The sequence below is a fragment of the Vicia villosa genome, linkage group LG4 (genome assembly GCF_029867415.1).
Source record: "Vicia villosa cultivar HV-30 ecotype Madison, WI linkage group LG4, Vvil1.0, whole genome shotgun sequence".
Lineage (NCBI taxonomy): Eukaryota > Viridiplantae > Streptophyta > Magnoliopsida > Fabales > Fabaceae > Vicia > Vicia villosa.
Genome location: NC_081183.1, coordinates 21,274,125 through 21,291,045, shown reverse-complemented (window position 1 = coordinate 21,291,045; position 16,921 = coordinate 21,274,125).

Below are 16,921 nucleotides of genomic sequence, written 5' to 3'. Positions count from 1 at the left end.
TGGGAAGGTTGACTTCGCCGATAACAGATTTTCGCGATCCATCAAATGCTTTGACAAATACACCACTGAACTTCATAGGCATTCCTTGGTAAGACAAGCGAGCAAGAGTCGTCTTTGGCATCACATTCAAGGAAGATCCGGTGTCTACCAATACATTGGACAAAGAGTCTGACTGACAGTTCATAGAAATGTGTAAAGCAAGATTGTGATTTCTACCCTCCTCGGGGAGTTCTTCATCACAGAAGCTTAAATTGTTGCAAGCTGTTATATTGGCTATTATCCCATCAAAGTGGTCAACAGTCACATCATGATCTACAAAAGCTTGATCCAAAACTCTCATCAGGGCTTCCCTGTGGGCTTCTGAATTCAACAGCAATGAAAGTATTGAGATTTTTGAAGGAGTCTGCATAAGCTGATCCACAATCTTGTATTCACTTCTTTTGATAAGCTTCAAAATTTCATCAAAATCGGGATTGACATTGGTTCCACTGGATTGACCAACATCAGTGTTTGTATTACTGACAGGAGTTTCCACAGGATTCCCTGCTGGTGTACTGATAGAATTTTGTCCGGTCGCAGGAGCAACAGGTTGCTTTGGAGGTAGTGGAGTATATACACGTCCACTTCTTGTTACTCGACTCACATCAGCGATGTTCACGACAGATGAAAGAGTAGGTAAAGGAACTGCCTGTCCATTTTTTATCATTGTGGCATTGTAATTGTATGGAACTGCCTTGTCAGAGTCATAAGGAACAGGTCCAGGTAGGCAAATGATTAAAGGAGCAACAGGAACCTTCGGCTTGTTGTAAGTAACTTCCATGCGCTCAGGCATGTTGAAATGAGGAACGATGACGTTAACTGTAGGCATTTCCGAGTTGATATCTGAGACTAAAAGCTCATGCGGATAACATCCTATCATGTTAACTTCATTTTCATTCCTATTTCTGTAGATCTGAATAGTACCATTATCCAACAGAACTTGGAGATCTCTTCTCACAATCGAACATCCATGAGAATCTACACAACATATTCTACAGGAACCGTATTGATGCTGGCGAAAATTCTGCCCTCGACAGAGAGTGGCGTGCATTTGTACCAAATTGGCTCTTGAGAAATTGATATTATAGACTCGGTACGGACCAGGACATCCATACACCATGTTTACAACATGCCCTCCATGATTGGGCAGCGGATTTGCTTGCACATTTGGATTCAAATTTCTGAAAGAGAGGAGATTAGATCTTACCAACCTCTGAACTTCATGTTTCAAAGCTATGCAATGTTCAAGATCATGGCCAGGCGCTCCTTGATGATAAGGGCATGAGACCTCAGCTTTGTACCACCATGGGAGTTTCTCAGGTACTGGTGGTGGTGCTTTAGTTTGAACAAGACCTCTTTCAATCAAAGCAGGGTACAATTCTGTGTAGGTCATTGGAATCGGATCAAACTGTGGAGCTCTTTGTACACGATTCTGATTATTGTTAAACTGCTGAACCTGTTGTCGAGGCTGTTGTTGTTGAAACTGCGGAGTAAATCCCGGATTCGGTGTTGTATTAACGGCTGGTGCGATAGCAGCTACCTGTCGTTGGCGATTAACATTTCCTCTTGGCTTCCCTTGGGATACCATGTCAACACTTTGTTCTTTCTTCTTTTGGAAACCGCTTCCGAACTTTTTGGTTCCGCTTGAAGATCCATCTTCTTTAGTTAGACGTCCAGTTCGGACTCCTTCTTCTAGACGCATCCCCATGTTTACCATTTCGGTGAAATCACTTGGAGCACTAGCAATCATGCGTTCATAGTAAAACGGACTGAGAGTATTCAAGAAGATCTTTGTCATCTCTTTTTCTTTTAACGGTGGATTAATCTGAGCAGCAGTTTCTCTCCATCGTTGGGCATACTCTTTGAAAGTTTCATGGTCTTTCTGAGCCATGGATCGAAGCTGATCTCTGTCTGGAGCCATATCTGAGTTATACTTGTATTGTCGGACAAAGGCCTCGCCTAAGTCATCGAAAGTTCGAATATTGGTGCTATCCAAGCCTGTGTACCACTTTAGTGCGGCACCAGTCAAACTGTCTTGAAAGTAATGGATAAGCAACTGATGATTATCTGCATAAGTAGACATCTTCCTGGCATACATCACAAGATGGCTTTGTGGGCAAGAACTTCCTTTGTATTTCTCAAAGTCTGGGACCTTGAACTTGGCTGGTATTTGTACACTGGGAACCAAACATAGCTCCTGGGCATTCTTTCCAAACAAATCTTTTCCACGAATAGCTTTGACTTCCAGCTGAATCTTGTTGAACTGCTCTTGGAGATCTCCTACAAGATTACGCTGATTTGTGCTATCACCCTGATCATGATAAATCTCATTGCCATCATAAGGGACAGTGTGAACCGTAGGAGTCGGAACTGTCATAGTGGGCTGAGAAAGTGCCATAGTGACTTGAGAAAAAGTTACCCCCTGATTTGGAGTAAACTGGGAACTTTGTGCAGCAGGCGCTTCAGTTGTAGCTGTTTGAACCCCAGAGAAATTATGGCGAAATCCTGTACCAAAGTTGAAAGGCGTGCCCCAACCTTCTGGCATGGAGAAAGATGGAATGCCGAATGCAACCGTAGAAACTGGAGTAGTGACCTCAGATGTTACTGTTGCTTGACTGTTGGGTGGCGGCGGCTGATTCTGTGCGGCCATTAAGGAGTCAACCAGAGTAGTGAGACTTTCCAACTTTTCTTGAAGGGTGGTCACCGTACCACGAAGCTCAATATTCTCTTGTTCAGAGTGTTCCATTACTCTTCTTCTGTTTGAACGAGTATTGTATCTGTGATCTGATTGCGAGCGTGGTCGAGAAACTTTGAGACGCGACAACTTAACGATCTATTGGAGAAAGATCCAAAAGATAAGACTCTATACAACAGACTCGATATGCAGAATGATGTATGCAAAAAGAAATTTATGATTTTTCCAAACATTTTAAAGATTATTTTCTTTGCAAACATTTGAACACAAACTATTCTTTTATTCATTCATTTTTTATTACAATAATGGGAAATGTTACAACATTGGAGCGTAGCTCCTTACAGAATCAAATGATACATGAAAATTTAAATAAATCCTAAGCATCTTCATCAGACGAAGAACCAAATGCATTGTGCAACTTGAGCTTCATGATTTCTTTCCCATAGCGAGCTTTCAACTCGGCCTTTTCAGCTTTCTGCTTGTCAACCACATTCTTCCAATTGTCAGGTATCGGAGCGTTGCTTGTTGAGCCTTCAAGCTTTTTCTTTCTTTCTTTGATGTATCTTCTGATTGCGGCATCTTTCCGACGGATCTTCTCATCTTTGTTCATGAGCCATCCATCCTGATAATAGAGAGTTTCTTCATGTTCTTTCACTTGTTTCTTCAACTTTCTATTTTCCACATCAGTTCTTCGAAACTTTTCTTTCCAAGCGTCTTTTTCTATCCTCATCTTGGTCAAAGTGTCTTGGTATTCCTCCATAGCGGGAATGTTGGGTCGTTGAGGCACCACAGGGAACATGGGTTTTTCATAATCATAAGGCATTTGAAACTCCCTTGCTCTTTTCCTTACCCAACAGGTGTAGGCGCTCGTAGCGATACAGTTCTTTGTCTCACCTTTTTCTTTCCATCGGATGTCGTACCAGGCTTTCACCATTTTTGTTTTCAACCCTTGAGAATCATTTCCTTCCTGATAAAAGTAACTTTCCACTGTAGGTCCAATGGGTTTAGTTGAATTTGCATACCCGAGTTGTCGTCGGGCTAGGACTGGATTGTAGTTAATTCCTCCTTGTGTACCAATGAGGGGTACGTTGGCGAATTCTCCACAGCTTTCAATGGTTTCTGTACCGCAGCGGGCCAAGGTATACCACTGAATATCATTATTAGTAAGAGACATAAGTCTTTGAGACCATCGCAAACCTTCCCGGTTTTCCGTGAAAATGGGAGACTTAGGTAAGTGTGAAACAATCCATTTAAACAACAGAGGTGCACAACATACAATAATTCCACCACCTTGGTGATTCCTATGATGGACAGAGAAATACATGTCACCAAGCAGAGTCGGAACGGGATTTCCTTTGGTAGTCCAATTACTCTCTATTTCAGATTTCTTCAAGTGAGTTCCTGTTGCAATGACTGGTGACTTAGGAATGGCTTCCAAACCATTGAAAGGTATTTTGTCAGACACAGGAATACCCAAAAGATTGGCATATTCTTCCAAGGTTGGTACCAACTGATAGTCTGGAAAGGTGAAACACCGGTAGACGGGGTCATAAAACTGAACCAGAGTTTTGAGAAGTCCTTCATCAACATGAGTGTTCAAAATAGGCAAAAGCTTTCCATGGCTTTTCCTAAATTCAGAAGGATCTTGTACGAAAGATGCTAACTCTTTCAGTCTTTCCACATTAGGCTCTTTGAAACCGTACCTCTTGGTATACCTTTTTTCCATAACTTAACCCTATAATGTTTGCAAAGAAAATTCTCTAAATTGTTTGGAAAAATCATGTTTTTATGGAAAAAGATGGGTTTTCTAATGAATGTATGAATGCATGGATGCATGGATGCCACATATTCAAACATGGTAAAGCAAACATGGTAGTTCAAACATGGTAACACATACATGGTAATACAGACATGGCAACACAAACATGGTACACACAGATTCAAAGGTCCAGCATCACGAGCATGAGGTCAGAGAACCAAAAATGGGATAGTTCTAGTTAATCACCTGCACAACATGTTCTACTGATACGTCAGAGTCTACATTTTTCTTTCGGATATTACCGGCTTTCCACAATTAAACTCATGAGCCAGTAATATTCTCAAGAAAAACTCGTCTGAGTGTGGTTCTCCGCATGACAACTAATCCAAGTCTTCACCTGAATAGTTTCTGCACCACAACCTAATAAGGCCAGGATGGGTTGGGGTTCTACGGTCTCTCAGCTTCTACAGTTCAATGAAAGCAATAATGTCTTCGCAATTAACTCGCTAAACATATATTACAAACAAGGAACCTCCACTGAGCGGAAGGATTCTCACGTGCGCCTGCACATGACTATACCCTCCACCTAATTTCTTATGTGTACTTAATCCGGGTTAGGATTTGTCCATAATGTATCACTTGTAACAGAACCACACAAGTAACAGAACCAAAAAACCAAACAAGAACATAATAAAAATAAATAGAAATAACCCTTTCTTTGGAAACAATAAAAAGATGGTCCCCAGTGAAGTCGCCATTTTTCTGTCGCGGGGAAAAATCGTTGTCTTTTTTGGGATGAGACACCTGATGCCTTCTTTGGGCTCGAGTGCTCAAAAAATGATTTTTCTTTTGTACGGACCAAACTTTTTATTGTTTCCAAAAGAGGAAAAGGAAAAAAGTTGCAATAACCTTAAAAGTGGGGGGAGAGATCTTGGGTAAGAGGGTTGGTTATACGAAGGGAAGGTATTAGCACCCAACGTATCTATAGTACTCTATAGGTTTCTTTGTTTTATTTATTCCATTCTTGAGAGGTTCTTGTGAAATAGGGGGGACCTAAGGTGTTTGTTTGATTATGCTCGCAAAGATCATCGCGATCCTCTGCAAACATATCCCTTAGAGGGAATCAGAGCATCTGTAGCTCGGGGTCTACGGGTGCTAAGGTTTAAATGGTTTTTTATTTTATTTTGCTCGCCAAGGATCGACCTTGTGCCTACGTATTCTCAAAGGGATGTTGAGAAAGTCAGAGCAATCGTAGTTCCCACTTATGCTAGTGGAAGCAAAGGAAAATAGACAAATGTCGTCTAAATGCTAGATGTATCTAATCTATATCATCACATACATCTGTTTGTTTTTGTTTGAAAATCTTTTCATTATAAGCCCGGGGCCATGCCACTTAGGGTGCTTAGAATGATAAAGATGTTTTTGTTGTTTAACCAGCCTTGTGGCAAAAACTTTCAATGAAGTCAGCCTTGTGACAAAAAGTTTTGATTAATCAGCCAGCCTCGTGGCAAAAGTTTCAATGAAGTCAGCCTTGTGACAAAAACTTTGATTAATCATCCAGTACGGTGGTAAAACAGTTTGATTGATTAGCCAGCCTTGTGGCAAAAAGGTTTAATTGATTAGCCAGCCTTGTGGCAAAAAAGTTTGATTGATTGATTGATTGTTTGTGATGATATATAAGAGATACTCCTAGCATAGAGATGAAAAATGTCTAATCTCCTAGGGTATTTTGATTTGGATATTGGGGGTGCTTATAAGAAGCCCGTGGGTCCTTGTACGAAGCCCAAGAGGAGGCTATCCGAGGGTCCTTGCATTGTAAGCCCAAGAGGAGGCTATGGGAGGGACAATCCAGGGTCCTTGCATTGTAAGCCCAAGAGGAGGCTATGGGAGGGTCACTCGTTTGTACAAAGCCCAAGGGGAGGCATGGTATAGTTGGTCTGAGCTCTTAGAGCGATTTCACCGGGAAACCATACTCTATGTCCTAACCTAAACTAGTGGAGATTCTTTGCACGAAGCCCAATAGGAGGCTATGGGGAACCTAGTGTTGTACTAAGTTGAACAAGCACACATGTCACACATATGAACAAACATGAACAAGTATTAACAAACATGAACAGGTATGAACAATTGTATATATATGACAAAGTGTGTGTATATAATGGAGTTTATGAAGGAAATATACCTGTAAGCATGATCCATTTGTATACACAAGGGCTCGGGACTTACACTCGGGAAGAGGTCCGCTTGAGTTTATTCAAAGCTATGTAAACAGGTATTTACAAAGGCTTGGGACTTATACCTACATGGAGGCCCATGGTATTTTTGGGAAGATTTAAAGAAAAACCTTCATTTTTGGTTTGTTATTCAAAGTTAAAAATCAAGTTGATCGAGATATGTACAAAACGGTATATGTACAATGAAATACCTAATTTCATGTACAGGAATGGGTATGTACAAAAGGGGCTTGGGACTTATACCTACGTGGAGGCCCGTGTTTTATTTACAAAACATGGTTGACTGTTTTATTTACAGGACGCGAGGTTTCGCTTTTGAAAAACTGTTTGAAGATTTGTTTGAAAAGTTTATTCTGTTCGAAGAAAAACTGTACAAAAAGAAAAGAAGTGGGACTTACACTCTCTAATATTCGAGAGGCCCCTGTTTTATTTTCATAAAACAGGGTGGGTGGTTTTGAAAAAAAGATGTGAGATTTATTGTTTTGAAAAAACAGTTTGAAAAAGTATTGTTTTGAAAAAGCTTTCTGTACAAAGAAAAACTGTAAAAGAAAAAAAGAGTGGGTCTTATACTCTCTAATATTCGAGAGGCCCCACTTCGTTTTGAAAATCAATTCATCAATTAAAAAGGTTTAATCAATAATTCAAAAAGAAATGGTTTATCGTTTTTGAAAAGAATTGTGATCGCTCGTTTTAAAACGATTTGAATTTGAAAGAAATCAACTTAATTAAGTTTAAAACAAGTTTTAATGCTTAATTAAGACCTAAGTGATTAGGGTTTGATCACAAAATATTTACAAGTGATTAGGTTAAAAATTAAATGAAAAAACAATATTTAAAGTATTTAAAAATACTTAAAAATGTATCATTTTAAACCTAATTAAAAACACATTAAATAAATATTTTTTTGTGATTTTTTTTAATATTGTCAAAATAGGTATATTAAATAAGAGGTGTTTAAAAAATGAAGAAAAAATAAGTTAATTTGATGTATTAAATAATTAAATGAAGTTGTAAAAGAAAATGAAAGAAAATAGTGTTAAAAAAGAGGGTTTGGTCTCACAAGGGTTTGAACCCACGACCTGGAGGTTACCAACCAAAACACTTGCCAACTGAGCTGCGCGCGCAGCTTGTAAGTAACACGCTTCCATTTAATTATATTTTAAAACGAACCATTTGAATTTCTGAACAAAAAATGGCGCCAAGAACACATCCCTAACTTGATTTTGAATTTTCTGAAAACTGAGTTGTTTTGATTAATCAAAGGGTCTATCTCACTCGGTTTTTCACGAGGAACATGATGGTGCCCTCATAATTCATTTATTTTCACTCTAAGGGGGTCAATTTTGTGATGAACACGAAGAACCCTAAAACTGAAATTCAATGTGAAATCGTGTATGATCATGATATGATGCAATTGATTGAGGGTTATTATTCAGTGATGGTGCAGAAACAAGATGGTAACTTAGTTTTTCATTTATGATGCATGTATGATAGAGTTTGAAGATCATGAGCACTTACCTCAAAAACGACCAAGCTGGAGATTGAATTTTGCAAAGGAGGTGTTACAGATGCTTTGTATCAATCTGAATAGCTTCTATGATGATTATGGAAGGTGTCTGGATGCTTGGAACCATCTGAATTCATCTGGGCATGGCCATGGTACCCGACCTGCATAAGCTTCAAGAGTGAATCGAATTTGAAGATGGAGGCGTTTCATATCATGGATGATGGTTGGGATAGCTCATATATGGTATATGGAATGTGTTTGGATGTTTAACTTGGACAGAAATGAGCTAGAATGAAAATTGGCATGATAAGGCTCATTATGTGTTCATATGGAGGTGAGGTAGTGATTCTGAGATTTGAGGTGTTTTTGGGTGCATGAGTGATTCAAACACATCCCATATGATGTTTATGGTTTGCTAGAATCATCACTTTGGCCATAGCTTCAAGGATTTGGAGGTTGGGATTTCTACCTCACTTTGAAACATGAAACTTGCAATTCAAGAAAGAAAGAGAAAACCTATGCTTTGTGAGGTTTTGGTGTGAGTTTGAATGTGGTAAGGACCTCTATTTATAGGCCAAGGTTTCTGAATACAAAGCTTTGCAAGTTGATCAAGAAGTGATGATTTGGCTTAAGAGATAAAATGGAATCTTTTACATTAAATGCAAATGGTTAAAAGTGACTTAACCATGGTTATTTTGCCAAGCTTCTTATCTCTTCCATTCTGATCTTCAAATCAGAAAATATCTTCAATCATTGCATCTATGCATCATTATTTGGATCATTTGGCAATTTGGTTCATAACTTTGGCAAAATGACTTGAAATTTCAAGTGAAAAGTTCACTAATGGCAAAATTCAAAACCATAGCTACACTCCATATTTTTTCATGCTCTTGGACATTTTGGAAAGCTCATGTTACACACTTCAAAACCCTAGTTGAAAGTTTCTTCAAGACCTTTAAGGAAATGGGTGAAAAAGATCCATGAACTTTGAAGAAAATGAAGTTTTAAGTGAAGTTTTCAAAAAGTACCAACTTTGAAGCTCCATATCTCTTAAATGGTTGATCTTATGGAAAAAATTTATATGTGTCAAAGTTGTTTATTGGATCAAAATCTACAACTTTCATGTTGGAAGTTTTTTTCAGTTTGTAGGTGAAATTTTGAGTTATTCCCTTCCAAAGTTTGGAAAAAACCATGAAAAACACTTAGAAAAATTTTCTAAGTATGAAAGTCAAACTTTTGACTTTTTGATTCTTGATTGATTTTCTTGATTTTCCTTGATCAAATGACTTCTCATATCATATATTGATGATTCAAAACTTCAAAAGTCATGGTTGACCAAAATTCCCCAAAAGTCAATGGTGATCTTGTACAGTTGACTTTTTCAGACGAATCGCGTTTCTGGAGATTTCAAGTGAAACAAGCTATCCTCACCAAATGAATAGTATGAATGGATTACATTGAGGTATGAGAGGATATTGAGCCATAATTTGAGTTGTGGCACCATGTCCTGATTAAAAAGTCAGTTGTTCAGTGAATTAGGTCAAAAACCCTAATTGTCGATCTGATGAAATTGATGACTGTGGATCTTGAATTGAGATACAATTTCCATTGTATATTGTCATAGGGATTATTTGAAGATGATTGAAACCTTTGATTGACTCCCTGGGGATTTTTAGGGTTTCCCAAATGTGATCCCTGATTTTAGTCCCTGATAGTTCAAAACCCTGATCTGAGGATTTGTCTGATCAATCTTTGTGTAGGAGATGTTATGAGCCAATGGATTAGGTTAAAATGATGCACTTGGGGTCTTGAGGTCATGTCCCAAGTCATTAGGTCAAATCCTGAGCAAAAGTCAGGAGTATGCTGTCTTCAGTCAAAACCCTAATTCAGTCGATTCAAAGTCTTTGAGCTTGTTGAAATGAATCTCTGAGGACCAAATGTTGATTGTTGATGAAGATAGTTCTTTTGAGATGAAGGGAGAACAAAACCCTAATTGATTGTTACTTGTACTGATGAGTGATTTCCTGATTAAATCCTGCTGAGCACAAGTAGCAAACACAAGCTATGCAATTTGTTAGAGATGCAAATGATGCATATGCAAATGGTATGAGGTGGTATCTTAGGTCAAAAATTGGGGTATGACAGCCATGATCTTGAGCATTGCATAGCTTTGAAATATGAAGTTCAGAGGTTGGTTAGGTCAAATCTTCTCTCTTTCAGAAATTTGAATCCAAATGTGCAAGCAAATCCGCTGCCCAATCATGGAGGGCATGTTGTAAACATGGTGTATGGATGTCCTGGTCCGTACCGAGTCTATAATATCAATTTCTCAAGAGCCGATTTGGTACAAATGCACGCCACTCTCTGTCGAGGGCCGAGTTTTCGCCAGCATCACTATGGTTCCTGTAGCATATGTTGTGTAGATCCTCACGGATGTTCGATTGTGAGAAGAGATCTCCAAGTGCTGTTGGATAATGGTACTATTCAGATCTACAGAAATAGGGATGAAAATGAAGTTAACATGATAGGATGTTATCCGCATGAGCTTTTAGTCTCAGATATCAACTCGGAAATGCCTAAAGTTAACGTCATCGTTCCTCATTTCAACATGCCTGAGCGCATAGAAGTTACTTACAACAAGCCAAAGGTCCCTGTTGCTCCTTTGATCATTTGTCTACCTGGACCTGTTCCTTATGACTCTGACAAGGCAGTTCCATACAACTACAATTCAACAATGATAAAGGATGGACAAGAAGTTCCTTTACCTACTCTCTCATCTGTCGTGAATATCGCCGATGTGAGTCGAGTAACAAGAAGTGGACGTGTGTATACTCCACTACCTCCAAAGCAGCCTGTTGTTCCTGCAACTGGGCAAAATCTTGTCAATGTTCCAGTAGGGAATCCTGTGGAAACTCCTGTCAGTAATACAGACACTGATGTTGGTCAGTCCAGTGGAACCAATGTCAATCCATATTTTGACGAAATTTTGAAGCTTATCAAAAGAAGTGAATACAAGATTGTGGATCAGCTTATGCAGACTCCTTCAAAAATCTCAATACTTTCATTGCTTTTAAACTCAGAAGCCCACAGGGAAGCCCTAATGAAAGTTTTAGATCAAGCTTTTGTAGATCATGATGTGACTGTTGACCATTTTGATGGGATAATAGCCAACATAACTGCTTGCAACAATTTAAGCTTCTGTGATGAAGAACTCCCCGAGGAGGGTAAAAATCACAATCTTGCTTTGCACATTTCTATGAACTGTCAGTCAGACTCTTTGTCCAATGTGTTGGTAGACACCGGATCTTCCTTGAATGTGATGCCAAAGACAACTCTTGCTCGTTTGTCTTACCAAGGAATGCCTATGAAATTCAGTGGTGTAGTAGTCAAAGCATTTGATGGATCGCGAAAATCTGTTATCGGCGAAGTCAACCTTCCCATGACAATTGGTCCACATACATTCCAAATCACCTTCCAGGTCATGGACATTCAAGCTGCTTATAGCTGTTTGTTAGGACGACCATGCATCCATGAAGCAGGGGCAGTAACTTCTACGCTCCATCAAAAGTTAAAATTTGTAACAAATGGAAAATTGGTAACGATAAGTGGAGAACAAGCCTTGATGGTGAGTCATTTATCCAATTTCTCTTTCATTAGTGCTGATGATGTGGAAGGAACACAATTCCAAGGTCTCTCTTTAGAAGACGAATCTTCCAAAAAGAAAGCATCGATCTCTTCATACAAAGAAGCAGTAAAAGTAGTGAGAGATGGAACTACCACTGGCTGGGGGCAAGTTGTGATCCCTACCAAGAATGAAACTAGAGCAGGTCTCGGATGTTCACCAACATTCTCAAACTGCACCAAGAAGGATGAAACCCTTCGTCCGATCAAAGAAACATTCATTAGTGGAGGATTCCTTAACCCAATTCCTCAAGAGGTTAATGTCCTTATCGAAGAATGCATCGAAGAAGGTCTACCTGATACTGAAGAAGAATGGAAATGTTATCTCAATGACTCGGGATACATATCTCAGGAAGAACCATATCCTCCGTCACAGAAATCCAAAGGCAAAGAAATTGAGCCTGTTCCTGTAGAGATCTGGGACACCTTGGGACAACCAAGTGGAAAATTTGATTATATGGTGAAATATACTGCGCCTGAAAGTTCAAAGATTGCGATTGAGGATATCCAACCAACTGGATGGGGAGATTCCTTTGAATATAATAGTCAACCAGAAGAGGTTTATCAGCCCTGTCAATTTTCTCAGCAGCCTGAAATTACTGGAGATTTCGGATTCAATGCATCTGCCAAGATTAACAAGCCTGAAGATGGTTATTATCACATAAATGCCATTTTTGAAGATGAAGGGGAAGATGGTCCCGCAGTTGACTCAGAAAGTGTCGCTGACAATGAGTCTCTTCATCCTGAAGACTGGGAAATACATCCTGAAAATTCTGAAGATTGTGACTCATCTTATGCTCTTCAAGAAGTAGAAGAAGACCGTTTCAACTCTACAAAGAACAAGGTTGACAAACCAGGACCTTCAAATCCTGCTCGACCAGCGGTCAATGTCAATGCTGGAGATAACTCTGAGGAGAATTTTCCTGAATACATAATACACAGAGGAGTTCGTTGCTACTGGAAAGCTGTCGACGTTCCGAATGTTGTTCGCCGCTCAAAGTAATCACCTCGCTGTTATTTTGACCTCCTGCCTTGCCCAAAGCAGAGAGATGTTTTATAGGGCTTTGCTTTTAAATGTTTCGCCCAAATAACTTTGTGTATAGGGCTTTGTTTTAAAAGTTTCCCTCTTTGTCCTGCCCAAGGCAAATGAGTTTGTGTTTAGGGCTTTGTTTCAAAAATGAATCATAAATAAAGTGTCATTTTGAATTCCCTACATTATATGTTTTATTTTTTGCTTTTTCTGGAAATGGTAATCCTAAAAAACCAAAATAAAAAAAAAAAAAAAACTTTTTCAAAAAAAAAATCTGCATAAACTCTTGCATTCATAAAATTTTCTGAAATAAATATAAATCACATGTGCAGATTTACTATTGATAAACCCATTGAATGCAATAACCCTATGCCCTCTCCCAACTTTGAGTTTCCTGTGTTCAAAGCCGAAGAAGAGGAAGAAGAGGAGATCCCAGACGAGATCTCTCGATTACTTAAGCACGAGGAAAGAGCCATTCTGCCTCACAAAGAGCCTCTGGAAAAGATCAACTTGGGTTCTGAAGAAGACGAAAAAGAAGTGACTATTGGATCGTTGCTTGATGCTGATATCAAGAGTAAGTTGACAGACCTTCTCAAAGAATATGTTGACGTGTTTGCCTGGTCCTACCAAGACATGCCTGGGTTGGATACCAATATTGTTCAACATTACTTGCCATTGAAGCCAGAATGTCCGCCGGTTAAGCAGAAATTGCGAAGGACTCACCCTGATATGGCTAACAAGATCAAAGTGGAAGTTCAAAAGCAACTCGACGCAGGTTTTCTTGTCACCTCTGAGTATCCTAAATGGTTGGCTAACATAGTGCCAGTTCCGAAGAAAGATGGTAAAGTTAGAATGTGTGTTGACTACCGTGACTTGAACAAGGCCAGTCCAAAAGATGACTTTCCATTACCACATATCGACATGCTGGTTGATAACACTGCTAAGTTCAACGTCTTTTCCTTCATGGACGGGTTCTCCGGTTATAATCAGATCAAGATGGCTCCTGAAGACATGGAGAAGACATCTTTCATCACCCCATGGGGTACCTTTTGCTACAAAGTGATGCCGTTTGGATTGAAGAATGCAGGCGCAACTTACCAAAGGGCAATGACTACTCTCTTTCATGACATGATGCATAAAGAAATTGAAGTTTATGTGGACGACATGATAGCCAAGTCCAGCACAGAAGAAGAACATATTGAATACCTTTTGAAGTTGTTTCCACGGTTAAGGAAATATCAGCTTCGCTTGAATCCTAACAAATGTACTTTTGGGGTTAGATCTGGAAAACTCTTGGGTTTCATTGTCAGCCAAAGAGGAATTGAAGTGGATCCCGACAAAGTCAGAGCTATTCAAGAGATGCCTGCACCAAAGACTGAAAAACAAGTAAGAGGATTTCTCGGACGATTAAACTATATCTCCAGATTTATCTCTCAAATGACTGCTACTTGTGGGCCAATTTTCAAGCTTCTCCGCAAAGATCAAGGGGTTGTATGGACTGAAGATTGCCAGAAAGCGTTTGACAGTATCAAAGAGTACCTGTTAGAACCACCAATATTGATTCCTCCAGTTGAAGGAAGACCATTAATCATGTACCTTACTGTGTTAGAAGAATCCATGGGTTGTATGCTTGGACAGCAAGATGAAACCGGTAAGAAGGAGCATGCCATCTATTACCTGAGTAAGAAATTCACAGACTGTGAGTCTCGTTACTCCATGCTCGAAAAAACGTGTTGTGCTTTGGCTTGGGCTTCAAAACGTCTCCGCTAATACATGATCAACAATACTACTTGGTTAATCTCCAAAATGGATCCGATCAAGTATGTCTTTGAAAAGCCTGCCTTAACAGGAAGGATTGCCCGATGGCAAATGCTGTTATCCGAATATGACATTGAATACCGTGCTCAAAAAGCGGTCAAAGGAAGCATTCTCGCCGATCATTTGGCGCATCAACCAATCAATGAATATCAATCTCTCAAGTTTGACTTTCCTGATGAAGATGTCTTGTACTTAAAGATGAAAGATTGTGACGAACCATTACCTGAAGAAGGTCCTGAGCCTGGATCAAGATGGGGCCTAATTTTTCGATGGAGCAGTAAACGCTTTTGGCAATGGAATTGGGGCAATCATCATCACTCCCAAGAGTACTCATATCCCGTTCTCTGCCAGATTGCTATTTGATTGTACCAACAACATCGCAGAATATGAAGCTTGTATCATGGGTCTCGAAGAAGCCATTGACTTAAGGATCAAGATCCTCGACATATATGGAGATTCAGCCCTCGTGATCAACCAAATCAAAGACAAATGGGAAACTTACCACCCTGGCTTGATTCCCTACAGAGATTATGCAAGACGTCTGTTGACTTTCTTCAACAAGGTTGAGTTGCATCATATACCTCGAGATCAGAATCGAATGGCAGACGCTTTGGCTACTCTATCTTCCATGTTCAAAGTTAGTCACTGGAATGATGTGCCTAAAGTCAGAATCACGCGCCTTGAAAGGCCCGCTTATGTGTTTGCAACTGAAGCAGTCATCGATGATAAACCGTGGTTTCACGACATCAAACGCTTCCTTCAAACTCAAGAGTACCCGCTTGGGGCATCAAACAAAGATAAGAAAACTCTAAGGAGACTTTCTGGCAGTTTCTTCCTGAACGGAGATGTGCTATACAAAAGAAATTTCGACATGGTTTTGCTCAGATGCGTGGATAGACACGAAGCAGACATGTTAATGCATGAAGTGCATGAAGGGTCCTTTGGAACTCATTCAAATGGGCATGCAATGTCCAAGAAAATGTTAAGAGCAGGATACTATTGGTTGACAATGGAATCTGACTGTTATAAACACGTGAAGAGATGTCACAAGTGCCAGATCTACGCAGATAAGATCCATGTGCCACCGACTCTACTCAACGTTCTCTCATCTCCATGGCCTTTTTCCATGTGGGTGTAGCGGGGAAAATATGAGATCGGAGCCATTAATTGACTCGACTCAATATTTCAGTGAAAGTCGCCACCGCGCTTTATTGTTTCCAAAGGAAATGGGAAAAGAACGAAAAAACCCAAAGTTTGTTTTTAAAACAAAAGAGATCTTAGGTACGGGTGTTGATTATACAAGGGGAAGGTTTTAAGCACCCCTCATATCTGTGGTACTCCACAGGAACCTTTTTGAAAATCTGTGTTTATTAAAAGATATTGTGTGCAAAAAGAAACGGTTTGTTTGATTTTTAAAATAAGCTCGGCAAGACTATGTCTTGTGCCTACATACCTCCTCGGTGCAATGGAGAAGTCAGAGCTAATGTAGTTCCGCTTTTAAAAGGAAAAAACGTTTAAAAGGAATAAACACGTTTACCATCGTCGGGGCGAATACTCAACCATTGATTTTAAACATGAGAACGAACGAATTCTTTGCGTCACTAATGAGAGAAGGGCGCCAACTCGGATAAAATCGACAAGTATGCCACTAGCTCTCTCACGTGGAAAAGATTTCGTCGTGTCAATCAATATTAAAATCGTGGGGTATCGCAACTAATGACAATGATTAATCGTGCTTACTTTTGAAAGAAAATGCCAACAAGGGCTAAATATAGTTTTAAAGAAGATTTTTTTTAAAGGGATTTCAAACATAAGAAGATTTTTAGAAAAAGAGAGGAGACTTTGAAAATTTAAGAAGTGGGAGGAGATGGAGAGGCTATCCTAGTGCGGGAAAATAAAAGTTTAGGGAAAAACGATCTAACCAACATAAGAAGTCGAAACTTGACACATTGAGTCAAGGAAGAATTCCCATCCTTTGGATTACCAACACAAAACCAAAATTACCACTTAGGGACCCAAATGAACTTGCAAATCTTCGAAGAATCACATAAGTTTCTGACAGAAATCGGACAGAGTAACGGTTGTGAATGGGCGAAATCCTTATCTTAGTGCTTTGGAATTAACCTTCAAAGACTTTTCGAGGAGATACCTACACATA